Genomic DNA, 14,617 nt, shown 5'->3' with positions numbered 1-14,617 from the left:
GGGACTTTAAGTTACTTTGAACGTGGAGGAACTGCAGTTTTTCAGTTGATCTACTATGATTTTCACACACAAACCTCTCTAGTGTTTACAGAGAAGGGCCAGAAAAGGAGAAAATAAATATCGAGCGAGTAGGCCTATGTGTAAAAAAGCCTTGTTTGATGTCAGAGGACAGAGGAGAACAACCAGACTGGATAGAAAGACAACAGTAAGTAAATAAGTACTCGATACTACCAAGGTCTGTAGAAGTAAAGCATTTCTGAACACACAACACACCAAACATTAAAGCAGAAGAGCATCTCTGAACACACACACACACACACACACACACACACACACACACCAAACCCTGAAGCAGAAGAGCATCTCTGAACACATATGAATTAAAGCAGGTCTGAAGGCAAAAGAGGTCCAACCCGGGACTAGCAATAAAGTGGCCGGTCAGTGTTCAAATACACCCTTCATAAGTACCAAAAAAACCCAAAACAAAACTATGTTTGACCAAACCATTTGCATTTGCATGTCTGAGGACACTCTTGTGGCCTCACTACACAATATAGTCAAATCTGCAGACACCCATGGACCGCTTGGCTAAATGTACCTGACCAAAGGCAAATGAGTTCAATCAATAAAACCGAACCCTCACAGCTTGACCACCGCCAAGAAGGAAAGCTTATCGACTCTTTATTGTTGTCTGGAAAATATATTTTAAATAATGACAACAAAGCTTATCTTAAGTCTTAGATTTTTGCATGGTGACATTATTTTTTATGAAAAAAAGTGATTATTATAATGTGACAAACAATTATATGTTATTTAAACTGTATGTATAATTTGTAGTATTTGTTGCTCTGGCTTTAATAATGAAAATTTAAATTATTGTATTAAAGTAATTTGAATGAAAAATAACTAAAAAAAAAATAAGTAAATGTCAAGACATATGTGACCCTGGATCACAAAACCAAGTCACAAGTTGCATGGGTATATTTGTGGCAATGGCAATACTTAGCCAACAATACATTTTATGGGTTTATTTTATTTTAACATTACCAAAAATCATTAGCATTCAAGCATTTGCCTATTTAAATCCAAACAGGTGCTGTGTCCGAAATCTCCACTCAAAGCACTACTCCCTACCCCCTATGTTGGGGGTAGAGAGCAGAGCACCCTATAGTGAGCTCACCAGCATAATAGAAACACTAGAGACACTACTCGATCGTCTCTCAGCGCCATTGATTACATCATCTGTCAGCTGGTGCCGAGCCGGCTCTGGGCTAAATAGATTTTTTAAAAATAAATATATTACATTACATTGAGCTTATTTCTCCAATATTTAAAAACTAAAAGTGATTTCTGGCCGGTTTTGTTATAATGCGATACTCCACCTGATTATAACTTATTTTTACGATCAGCACAATGCATGATGGTATGTAGGGCTTAGGTCAGTGACCATCGGTTGTACACTACTTTTCAAAATGCATTCTGGGATACATTGAGTGGACTATATAGGGTATAATAATCACATTCGGACAGCACTACAAAATGGTGAGGTCACTATATAGTCCACTATATAGTGAGTAGTGGGTGATTTCGGACACAGCAGAGACTTTTTTTAGTGAGTTTAAACTAGGGCTGTCAAACGATCAATCGCGATTAATCGCGTCCAAAATAAAAATTTGTGTTTACATAATATATGTGGGTGCACTGTGTATAATTATTTAATATATATAAATACACACACATGCTTTTATATATTTAAGAAATATTTTCATGTATATACTGTATATAGATTTATATAATTTATATTATATATATATAAATATTTTTTTTCTTAAATATACATGCATATATATATATATATATATATATATATATATATATATATACACACAGTGCACCCACATATATTATGTAAACACAAACTTTTATTTTGGAAACGATTAATCGCGATTAATCGTTTGACAGCCCTAGTTTAAACATAGTGTGACAGCGCATTGCTTCGTCAGAACGTAGGCTCACTTTTGGCCGACGCTGGTCATGTGTGTGATGCTGGCCAATAGCGAGTCTACGTTCTGACGAACCGCTGCACTGTTACACTACGTTTAAACTCACTCAGAGGCCCACTGTGTGTGTGTGTCATTGCTCTTGTGAACTCACTCAGAGGCCCACATTGAACAAAACGAAGAGTTGAATAAAGTCGTTATTTTTAATTGTTTTTGCGCATAAAAGTTGTAAGGCAAATGTAGTTAGTTAATAATGTTAAAAGGGAAGAACATGCTCCTAAAATATGTTTACAGTAACAACTCTGTGGATTTTATGGTGACATTGCCAGGGTTTGTTTTCCGGAGTACGTTATAATTCACTGCATTTGTTATGGAGCACAAAGGTCATGAGATGTTGTTTGGAAAGTCGGCCTGACCTCACGAAACACAGTGCCATTGTGCCTGTAAGCAACAGCTCATAATACACTAACTGTGTCTCGTCCCAGAAGCTGCTTCACAGGCGGAGAATGTGGAGGTGGGAAAAGTAGATGACAAAACCATTTTGTTTTCTTGAGAACAACATGCACAATAAGTAAAATTCAGAAAGAAACTAGTGCCTGTTTTAAATAATGTTGAACCAATGTGATCCAATGTTAAATCCATTAATTTGTTTACCGCATTTTTTTTGTGGTATTTTGATAATAGATATAGTCAAAATACCAAATATTTTGGCTATATTCTCCAATTATGTACAATAATACTGTTCAGCTTCATTCCTTTTAGATCTTAGGACTGCAAATTTACTGCAAAACTGAGAATGTGACCTGAATTACACAGAATATTAGTTAATTATGAATAGAGGAAGGGAAAGTGCAGCAGTATCTATGGGCACAGAGAAGAGTGAGCTATATATAATGAGCTCATTAAGTGTAGATGTCTAGAGACCTGACGAAGCTCATGAGTCCACGGGTCAAGAGGAATTAACCAAACCGTGATCCCATGCTAACCTGCTGTGAAATGTGCTTAAACACTCCTTAACAGTTAGGCAAACGCAGCCTGTGTATGGCAAGCCGTTTTAGCTTAAATTGTTCACAGCGTTACTCGTCGCAATCGACCTAGGCTATGGCTAAGCCACGCCCTCAAACGCAATGACCCAATCACAGTGCGCAGCTAACCCAATACATTCGGACATTCTCTGCTTCCACTTCCATTGAAATGCATTGGAGTTAGTCCGTTTTCATTCATGTTTTCTTGTTATTTTAAGTTTAAAATGGTCAAACGGTGTGCATGGGGTACATGCAACTCTGACACTAGGTTCCTGAGAGGCTGGGCGACGGTGTGCATTTCTTTTACCCTGTCCCAAGCATAGACAGTGATCCCAAGCCATATCTCAACCGAGATAAGTGTCTGCTCTGGATTAATTTATGCGATTAAAGGGTTAGTTCACCCAAAAATGAAAATTAAGTCATTAATTACTCACCCCCATCTTCGGAACACAAATAAAGATATTTTGATTGAATCTGAGAGCTAGATCAGTCCTACATAGACTGCCTAAGGGACTGGCTCTTGACGGCCCATAAACTCATTAAAGAAAAGGTTTAAATATTCCATGTGCCTACAGCGGCTCAATTATAAGTTTATCAAGCGACGAGACTACTTTTTGTGCGAAAAAACATAAATAACGACTTAATTCGACTATTCCATTACTTCCTTATGGGCGCATGCGCGAGAACTGAGACGAGGACGTTCTCATTCGTCTACTTCTTGTTACCGGCTGCTCACCGCTTAGGAGTTTTACCGCCACCTACCGTATAAAATGATGATCCATATATAAGGCGCTCCGGATTATAAGGAACACTGTCGTTTTTTGAGAAGATTAAAGGCTTTTAAGTGCACCTTATAGTGCGGAAAATACGCTAATTGAAAAGCGTATGTACAGCGCGCGTCTTCCTCTGCTTGTAAACAGAAAGTTTTGCGCTTCCAGCTATATCAGCACATCATCTTATACGGTAGGGGGCGGTAAAACTCCTAAGCGGTGAGCAGCCGGTAACAAGAAGTAGACGAATGAGAACGTCCTCGTCTCAGTTCTCGCGCATGCGCCCATAAGGAAGTAATGGAATAGTCGAATAAAGTCGTTATTTATGTTTTTTCGCACAAAAAGTAGTCTCGTCGCTTGATAAACTTATAATTGAGCCGCTGCAGGCACATGGAATATTTAAACCTTTTCTTTAATGACTTTATGGGCCGTCAAGAGCCAGTCCCTTAGGCAGTCTATGTAGGACTGATCCAGCTCTCAGATTCAATCAAAAATATCTTTATTTGTGTTCCGAAGATGAACGAAGGTCTTACGGGGTTGGTACAGCATAGGGGTGAGTAATTAATGACTTAATTTTCATTTTTGGGTGAACTAACCCTTTTAAGTAATGCGGTAGGCCACAATAAGGATGTCTACATCTGATCTAAGTTAAGTCAACAACGTATTTGAACATTATCTTTAAAATCTCTAACGTAACGTTAGTCAAACGTTAGACGTACGTTAGAAAACATTAACGTAATAGCTTCTAGCTGCGTTGTACATCATGTCACTCAGCTTCATTAACGTATCTAACGTATCTGTGACCGCTGCTATAGCGCCTATGCCGTGTTTGTCCGAGTGAGTGGAGGGGGCGTGGCTTCGCCACTAAGCCACGCCCCCTCCACTCACTCGGACAAAGAGTCAACATTCAGGGACAGGCGCTATGGCAGCGGTCACAGTAAGAGACATTTCACTAGAGAAAATTGATGATTTTTGGAGACAGAAAGATTATAGATCATCTTGAAGTCACCTAAAGGGCATTGACTATGCATTGGAGGGTTATATTAATAATTTTATTGTTGAGAAGGTCGATGAAAGCTTTAGTTCCAGGCAGAGATGTACAGATCACAGTGTAAACGTGATAAACCGCATTTCGTTGCCATGAGCGTTTGGTGCTACAGTATTTACATGAATCATTCAGCACAACATTGTTAACATTTGTTATCTCGGTTATTTACAGATACGTTAATGAAGCTAAGTGACATGATGTACACCGCAGCTAGAAGCTAACGTTGACGTTTTCTAATGCTAGTTTAACGTTAGACTAAACGTTGCCTTAGAGATGTTAAAGATAACGTTCCAATATGTTGTTGACTTAACTTAGAACAGATGTAGACATCCTTGTTTGTGTTGTGTTGGTGTTGTGGTCTCCTGCATAGCTTAATCGCATTACTTAATCCAGAGCAGACACTTATCTCGGTTGAGATGTGGCTGGGGAAAGGATAAAAAATACACAGCTTGACCATTTTAAACTTAAAATGACAAGAAAAAACATATAAAAACGAATGAAAACTAACTGCAATGCATTCCAATGGACGTGGAAGCAGAGAATGTCCGAGTGTATTGGGTTAACTATGCGCTCTGTGATTGGTTCATTGCGTTTGGGGGCGTGGCTTAGCCATAGGTTAATTGCATTTTTACTAGTAAGAATTCAGTGAGAGAGCTCTACAATTCAAATTTTAACCCGATGCTTAATTAGAAGACAATGCACATGATCATGTCGGCTTATTGAAGTGCGAATGTGTGATATATGTGACAGGAACACATCCTTACTGGTAATTTAATATATAATTTAATATATTGACTCAAAAAATGATAAAAGTGCTTTCTTATAAGAAGTGGTGAGTCAAAATGCTTGAGAGGAGAAGAGATCAGGCAGCCGTATGTTTCGGTTTTAAATGCTGTGTCTAACATCACGACCGACATAACAAATGTAATACTCGCAGTCAGATATGCAAATTTCTGACGTTTTGACATCACAACCTGGAAATAATGTGATTTATTAATAAAGTGTTGCCGGGTTTGCATATTGGTTTGCATGTAATCCATTTCAATACGCTGATTTTTTTTCTCATTATTGGTTATTATTGGCATTTTGCTTAGTATACATAAAAGAAAGAAAGAAGAGCCTTGAATTCAGTGTAGATTTTAGGAGAACTAGTGTTGAGGTCTTTTTTCGGTGTGTTTCATGTAAAGGGTCTTTCATGGATCTGTAGTTACGTCATGTTTATTTCTGGTTGAACTTAGGACACCAGAACATGAGCCAGCAAAACTAACCAGCGTTACTGGTCTAGCTTGTCATTACGCAACTTGAAATCAGGGATATAACTAGACAAAGAAGGTCTGTATGTGATTTAACCACATTAATCTTTATAAGTGTTATTATGCTTGTGCTTTTGACACTGTTGTACTGTACTTGCATATTTGTTTATTTGCCAAGTGTTTCTACCATAAACATGTTTCCCTATGCACATAGCAAATGAATCCACAGGCTATGGCAAGCCATTTTAGCTTAAATTATACCCAACGATACTCGTCGTAATTGCATTTTTACTAGTAAAAATTCAATTAGAAAGATCTACAATTCAATTCTAACTGGTAACAGTTATTATTAGAGAGCTCTACAAATGAATTTTTACTAGTCATATGTCCCCATTGACTTCCATTCATTTTTAAATACGGAGCTACCATCTACAACTTAAAATATAAACACCATAACCTAAACACTATCATAATTCATCAACAAGCCTGTGGAATGCACAATAGATTGGTTGAGCTTACACTTATTTCATTTAATTACAGCATTTAGCATTTTGGAGTTAAATAAACACAGTATACCGTTGAGATGCCTGTATTTCCTTCCTGAAATAAAGGGGTACTCCACCACTGGCATAATGAGCTTTCAATAAAACTGCACAGTAGAAAGGCAATTTTATTTTTAAATCAGTGGTCCCTGACTAGAGAAAACAGAGAAAAAAATGCCCTTTAGCAAAATAGGTATGAAAACTTCAACACCCATAATGCACTGGGCACGATCATAGAAATCCATAATAAAGGCTAGATTTCTTAAGGCGGAGCCTCTATCGTCGTCATCGGCGGCCATCTTGTCAGAGACAAGCTTTCTGGCGGGCTCTGTGGTCCCTGATGTAAGGTGAGTGATCTGGATGAACACATATACTCTTATCTCGTTGAAATATTGAAGGATTTACAAACGGTTTGGTTTCTTACAAACATTATTAACGTGGCTATAATTCTGGATGATTATTTATTTATACACTTATTATAAGTATACAGTGTGATAACTACATCTCTGATGTTCATAACAAACCAAACTGTTTGAAAATCGGTTGAAAATTGAGAAAGTTATGGTTATTTAAAAAGTGCATGCACCATTAAAACACAATGTTACGAGTGAGCGAGCTGCCTGTGGCAAGATGGCCGCCACGTGCGCACGTCGACCTCCATTGGCCAGCATCGCGGACGAGACATTTAGCCTTTATTATGGATATCTACGGGCACGATGCTGTCCAAAGCCAACACCACCAGTCTGCTATGGAGTCTAATCCCGCCTTGCTTTAGTAGGAAATACTTCAGAGCAAACTTTTAGTCAAAATGGTGTCGATTACTGTATTGCTCACGGATGCGAGATTTCAAACAGTAAACGTTTAGCGGGAGTTATCCATTTTTGGTTTCCAGAGCAAAGGCTGCAAAAAATCATAATAAATACAGAGAAAACGCTGCAACCACAAAATCCGACAATACCTTGTGTTTGTAGTAAACATTTCAAACTGGATGATCAGTATTTTAGAGCAAACAGAGGTGAAAAACTCGAAGAAACAGCTATTCTCAAAGCAAAAAGCTATCGGGTACAGGTAAGAAAGCTGCACTCTAAAAAATTCTGGGTTGTTTTAACCCAATTTTAGGTCAAATAAAATATGGACAAATCCGAACGTTGGGTTAAAATTTTAATTAAAAAAATTAACCCAACAGCTGGGTTTGTCCACATTTGACCCAAAGATGGGTTGAAACAACCCAGCATTTTTTAGAGTCTGTCCATTTATTACAATGTTGTTAAATAGACAAAGTACAAACCTGATAAACCTTACAATATGGGCTTTCACACCGGATAGTTACAGAAGCTCAGTTACAGGAACTAGCCACCAGGGCGCTCAATTTTTCCCACTGCCAGTAGGAAAATTAGTGTTAAAAATGGCGGGTACTGGTGTGTTTCATATGGCATGTGTCCGGACAGTCAACACACTAGCTCCAATAGAGTGCCGGAGTGATGATGTCACTTTCTAGGACAATTCGGAAACTAGCGGCGCATGGGTTCCCTCGATCGAAAAGCTATGCATTTTCCCCATAGACTTTTGGAAAAATCGCAAAAAATAAGATCTGTGTTTAAAGGGTTAGTTCACCCAAAAATGAAAATTAAGTCATTAATTACTCACCCCCATGCTGTACCAACCCCGTAAGACCTTCGTTCATCTTCGGAACACAAATGAAGATATTTTTGATTAAATTTGAGAGCTGTATAACTCAACTATAAGTTTATCAAGCAACGAGAATACTTTTTAGGCGAAAAAACAAACAAAAATAACGACTTTATTCGACTTTTCCTTTTCTTCCTTGTTGGCCTGAAACGAGACTTCCTTAGATTTCCACGACGCATGTGTGAGAATTGCGATCTCCTTACACTACTTCAGTTCAGTTCTCGCGCATGCGTCGTGGAAATCTAAGGAAGTCTCGTTTCAGGCCAACAAGGAAGAAAAGAAATAGTCGAATAAAGTCGTTATTTTTGTTTGTTTTTTCGCACAAAAAGTATTCTCGTCGCTTGATAAACTTATAGTTGAGCCACTGTAGTCACATGGAATATTTAAACATTTTCTTCATTGACTTTCTGGGCTGTCAAGAGCCAGTCCCGGAAGTCAATGTGGTAGTTATACAGTTCTCAAATTTAATCAAAAATATCTTCATTTGTGTTACGAAGATGAACGAAGGTCTTACGGGGTTGGTACAGCATGGGGGTGAGTAATTAATGACTTAATTTTCATTTTTGGGTGAACAAAGAGCAACAAAGAGCTGTGACACTTACACGTTTTGTCTATCAATATACTCTTTACAAGTTAATCCAAAATGTATTCATTTTGAAGCCTATAAAAAGTTTTTAAAAAACACAAGCAGACACAATAAAGTTTAAAAAACCACAAGCAGGTTATAACTGTGTTTTATGTCATATCAAAACGTGAAAATATTTAGAGGCTTTGTTCACCACAGACCTTATTTCATGCGATTTAGCAAAAACCCATTCGAAAATCCCAGACTTTAGAGCGAGGGAACCATAGTGATAAAATGCTAACTCACCTCCGCGTTTTGGCCAACAGAGTGACGTCGTAATTTCGGCACTAAATTGTCCTGGGTTAGACCCTACTCTGGAGTAGGAGCTAATGTAGTCCGCCAAAAGCCGGCCCTATAACTAAAATCGTTCCCAGTTCCTGCGGTGCGAACACGCCAAGAAGTGCCGGATACTTCCGCCATTAGGTGCTTTTATCTCCTCCAGAGTGTCTCCCCACAGACTTCAAAGAAACCGCTATAATGGTGAGTGCATTACTTTGAACACTTTTTGATCATTGTTATAAACTGAGGAACAAGCTGATATTATTATCTGTGGTAGCTGACAGATCTGTTACACCAGACATCAAGTCTAAACCTGGAATATTCCTGGTAGCTGTAAGCACATTAACACACAGTAAATGCTGAGTCAGACACATTGCACACTCTCTTTCACACACAGAGAGAGAGAGAATTTAAACGTTGATATGTATAATATTATATCAGATCATGTCCTCACTAAAGGGTTTCTCCATTACATCCATGTAGTCATAAATCACCTCCGTCACTCCAATGAGACAAACTCAAATAAACAGAAAGAGGAACACTACTTCTGTTTCAACATGCCGTGACCTCAAACGTGTGCACAGTGAAATTACAGCGCAATATGCTCCGTTATCATCAGTTACTTACACATACACTTATTCAAAGGTGTCAAAAGTTCTGTCATCCAAAGTTCATGACAGGCTTAAAGGTGTAGTTCACTTTTAAAAAAAACTTTTGCTGATAATTTACTCACCCCCATGTCATCCAAGATGTCCATGTCATTCTTTCTTCAGTCAAAAAGAAATTAAGTTTTTAGGTTAGGTTTTTGGTGAAAACGTTCCAGCAGGTTCAAGGTCCAAAAGACAGTTTCAGCGCAAACTGCAAACTGTTCAAAGGGCTTTAAACGATTCCAGACGATGAATAAGGGTCTTATCAAGTGAAACGATCGCACATTTAATAAAAAAATAACAAAGTTGAAGATTTATAAGCTCAAATGCTCGCCTTGCTCTGTTCTGTGATGCACGTTAATGACTCTCCTGTTCGAACTTGTTCATCAAAATGAACAAATCTTTTTTTTGAGTCATTTGGTTCATTCAACGAATGAAATGAACAAATTGACTCGGAAAAAGATTTGTTCATTTTGATAAACGAGTTTGAACAGGAGAGTCACACAGAACAGAGCAAGGCGAACATTTGAGCCTATAAAACTTAAACTTTGTTATTTATTTAATATAAGACCCTTATTCATCGTCTGGAATCGTTTAAAGCCCTTTGAACAGTTTGCACTGAAACTGTCGTTTGGACCTTGAACCGTTCGGTTACCATTGAAGTCCATTATATGGAGAAAATCCTGGAATGTTTTCATCAAAAACCTTAATTTCTTTTCGACTGAAGAAAGAAAGACATCTTGGATGACATGGGGGTGAGTAAATTATCAGCAAAAATGATTTTAAAAGTGAACTAGGCTATTCCTTTAACTGAACTTACACACAACTCTTTTCAATACAATTTAAGTATTCAGTAATTATGGATTGTTACCAAAAACAAAACAAAAAACAATTTAGCAGCAATCACTAGTACTCAGTGGCTCTAGATGCATTCTGGGTACATGCATTTAAGCCAGTAAATACAAGAAAGTCTTTCTAAAGTTCGACACTTCCTGTAGCCAGATGTTGGTTAACTGTGACCCACAATAGCCACATCCATGTGACCAATCAGATCCAAATCTGACAATGCTCAATATAACACTCTTCCTGTAGCCTTAGCCTATATCTCTTTCTCTTTTTTACTATAATTAAATCTTTAGCCAAGGCAACACCATTCAAGAAATCAAAAATCTTCAATGCCTTGGTTTAATGTCACATTCAATCCAAAATGGCCGACCTTCTGTTGGGCTTAGCTAATGAGATTTTGACAGTTGTTTGGCTTGATAAAATCAATATATTGCTGCGTTCACAGTCACACTATGTTGTAATTACCGTAATAACAAGAAAGCAACCCATTCTCTAATCTGATTTGTTCACGTTCTCTGACTCGCAGTTATGGGTTTCTATGGCAACACTATCAACACCAATATGAATCATCAGCAGTCAGGTGGTACAAGTCGAAGCTCTCAGATAATTACGGGTGTACAAGTTGTAATTATGAGATGTACAAGGACGTGAACTGTTTTTAAGTAGAAAACGTGACCATGGCGTGAACAAACCACAAATACCGACCGACTTTGGTGATGGTATCACATTAGTCAAAAGGTTAGGGTTAGAAGCTACAGTTTATTTTACTCTATTAATCCTGGTGGAGACTTTCATATTCACCAATATCCTCCAAATATCCTTCACCAAATATCCTCACAGTGTGAGCGCTCTCACATCTTTTGCATCAATAAAATTTGATCTGTTTACGTCATCAGCAACTAGACACCACATATCAGAGCGAGTGATTTTCAGCTCCGTGGCTGATCGTTAAGAGCATTTCTAGAAGATACAGGTTTTTGTGCATCCATGTTCCACCTCAAAGCACAACGCAAGGGCCTGACCCGACTGTTACTAAAGACCGGATCAATTCCCCTAAAGGTGCCTGAAATCAATACAAGTTCACAATCACAATTTTAGCACTAATATCAAGACCTCGGCCACATTCAGTCTCCAGTCTGAGTATGGTGTATGGATAGACACACAACACTACATTGCTGTTTCATAATTACAGTATACTATCATTATTATGGATGATCACACACACACACACACCACACAAACACACTTTACAATTGCCAAACCAAGGCAAGGTTCAAAACATGGTAAATGCTTGTTCATACTCCATCAGAAAATGCAGCAGCTGTATATGATGAGCATCCTTAATTCTGAAATATTCTCAAATTATTATCTTCTGTGTTCTACAGAGGAAAGAATGTCACACACGTTTGGAACGACACTAATAGATGACAGAATTTACATTTTGTGCAGGTTGAACGTTTACTCGACAACGATATGCTTAAAACGGAGAAGTTTTTCCTTTGAGTTTTCCGCATACAGACGAAACCGTTATCAAAGCGATCCGCATTCACACGGATCTACAAAAACGGCTAAAAGAGCTGTATTCTTCTTCCAGACCAGTAGAGGGCGATGAAACACTCCAGTTAAACACGTAATACGCATGTACATGACGTCATCTTCTTCAGAGATTCACGATTTTGTCATTTTACACGGAGACTGTTTTCAAAAATTTGCACTTTGAAACCCGTTTTCAAAAGTTTGAGTTTTCAGGCGCCCAAAATGCCGTCGTCGTGTAAACGAACGGCCAAAGTGCATCCAAAGTTTTACGTTTTTAGTTGAAAACAGTGTCGTGTAAACAGCCCTCTAAGTCTACAGGTCTTCCTTCTGCACTGTCAGAGAAAGACTGCAATGATCTCAGGTTTCTCCTCTAGAGGTTCAAAACTGTGCTCAGATTTATCTGCAATCAAAAGTCAGACATCTCAATACTTACAAAATCAAACATTTCTCATCAAATTCTCTATGAAACAATATAGTGGAAAGTGCAAAACAATGAGTATTGAATAGAATATACGACCCTATGCAATCTAAATGAATGGTACACGTAACCCAACGGTTGGGTTAAAAACAACCTGTTTTATTTTACTGTGTAACAGGTATCCTGAGCAATAAAAAAGCGAGCATTTCTCATTACATTATCCCCAGAAGAGGCGATCCCACAGTATTCTTACTGTATGTTAACAACTGACTCAATGACTGTATAATGTTGGGTTAAAAACAACCCAACGAGTAACCCAACCATGGGGTGGTATAACATCTTCCCAACTATGGGTTATTTAACCCAACACCTGGGTTATTACTAGAAATGATCCAACGATGTTTAAAATAACCTAACATAATGTCCCAATATGCATAACCCAATGGTTGGGTTAAAAAAATAACTGTGTAAGAAGTATCCTGCGCAATAAAAGAGCGAGCATTTCTCATCAAATTCTCCCAAGAACAAACGATCGGACCCACTGTATTCTTACTATATGTCAACAACTGACTCGATGACTATTCACTTAATAATGTTGGGTTAAAAACAACCCAACGAGTAACCCAACCATGGGGTGGTATAACATCTTCCCAACAGCCGGGTTATTACTAGAAATTATCCAAGGATGTTTAAAATAACCCAACATAATGACCCAATAGGCGTAACCCAACGGTTGGGTTAAAAACGTGTAAAAAAAAACTGTGTAAGAAGTATCCTGCGCAATAAAAGAGTGAGCATTTCTCATCAAATTCTCGAAAGAACAAGCGATCGGACCCATTGTATTCTTACTGTATCTCAACAACTGACTCAACGACTATTCACTTAATAACACTGGGTTAAAAACAACCCAACGAGTAACCCAACCATGGGGTGGTATAACATCTTCCCAACAGCCGGGTTATTACTAGAAATTATCCAACGATGTTTAAAATAACCCAACATAATGACCCAATATGCGTAACCCAACGGTTGGGTTAAAAACGTGTAAAAAAAAAAACTGTGTAAGAAGTATCCTGCGCAATAAAAGAGCGAGCATTTCTCATCAAATTCTCCCAAGAACAAGCGATTGGACCCACTGTATTCTTACTGTATCTCAACAACTGACTCAATGACTAATTCACTTAATAACGTTGGGTTAAAAACAACCCAACGAGTAACCCAACCATGGAGTGGTAAAACCATAGACTGCAAATTCTCTCAAGAACAAGCGATCGGACCCACTGTACTCTTACTGTGTCAACAACCGACTCGCTGACTAAGAAGTGTGTTCAGATGCGCACTACTCAGGGCTGTTCGTTCTGACGTGTTACACGAACGCAGGTTATAACGTGTGCACCGACTGCAGAGAGCTCTGCTTTAGTCCTGTCACTCAACGCTAACACACACAATACTCATGCAGCTTTAATGAGACACACACTTTTGCACACAGCAAATAAAGGTGCACTTCTGAATGTGCGTGTGTGTGTGACAGCATAATATCAGTCTCTATCCAACACCTGCAGATGTTAACACTGCAACTTTTGAATCTATTTTGAATTGAACATGAACTGAATGGGAAAGATAGTGAGGAAATATATACAGTAGTAGTTCTGGATGATCAATATACTCAAGATGCACATGATATAGTATAGCTTTCTTTTCTTTTATGTAGAAACTGATTTTAAAAGTATTTAGCAATACAACACGTCCTCTCTGTGTTATCATAAACATGGCAATGTAATATATGGCCACTTACAGAGACGCTTTGTAAGACTTTATCAGACTTTAATTGGACAATCTTTGAAACACAAATTAAGATATTATTAATTAAACATCAGGTAAAGCGCAATGTTTAGCAAATGTGACATGCTGATCATTGTTCAGATGTAAATAACCTGTT

General features: G+C 38.1%; 1 protein-coding gene and 1 long non-coding RNA gene across 5 annotated transcripts in view; one reads left to right on the top strand and one right to left on the bottom strand.

The window, feature by feature from the left end:
* tex2 (testis expressed 2) overlaps nt 1-14,617 on the bottom strand; it is a 75,103-nt gene that overhangs the window by 58,382 nt on the left and 2,104 nt on the right. The window lies entirely within an intron of this gene.
* Nucleotides 6,094-9,301, top strand: LOC148982109 (uncharacterized). The gene is made up of 2 exons (XR_016150710.1): nt 6,094-6,175; nt 9,219-9,301. It is a non-coding gene; the product is annotated as an uncharacterized LOC148982109 (long non-coding RNA).

The sequence above is a fragment of the Pimephales promelas genome, chromosome 3, assembly GCF_988280905.1.
Source record: "Pimephales promelas chromosome 3, fPimPro1.hap1.1, whole genome shotgun sequence".
Classification (NCBI taxonomy): domain Eukaryota; kingdom Metazoa; phylum Chordata; class Actinopteri; order Cypriniformes; family Leuciscidae; genus Pimephales; species Pimephales promelas.
This window is presented reverse-complemented; position numbering and strand designations above follow the sequence as displayed.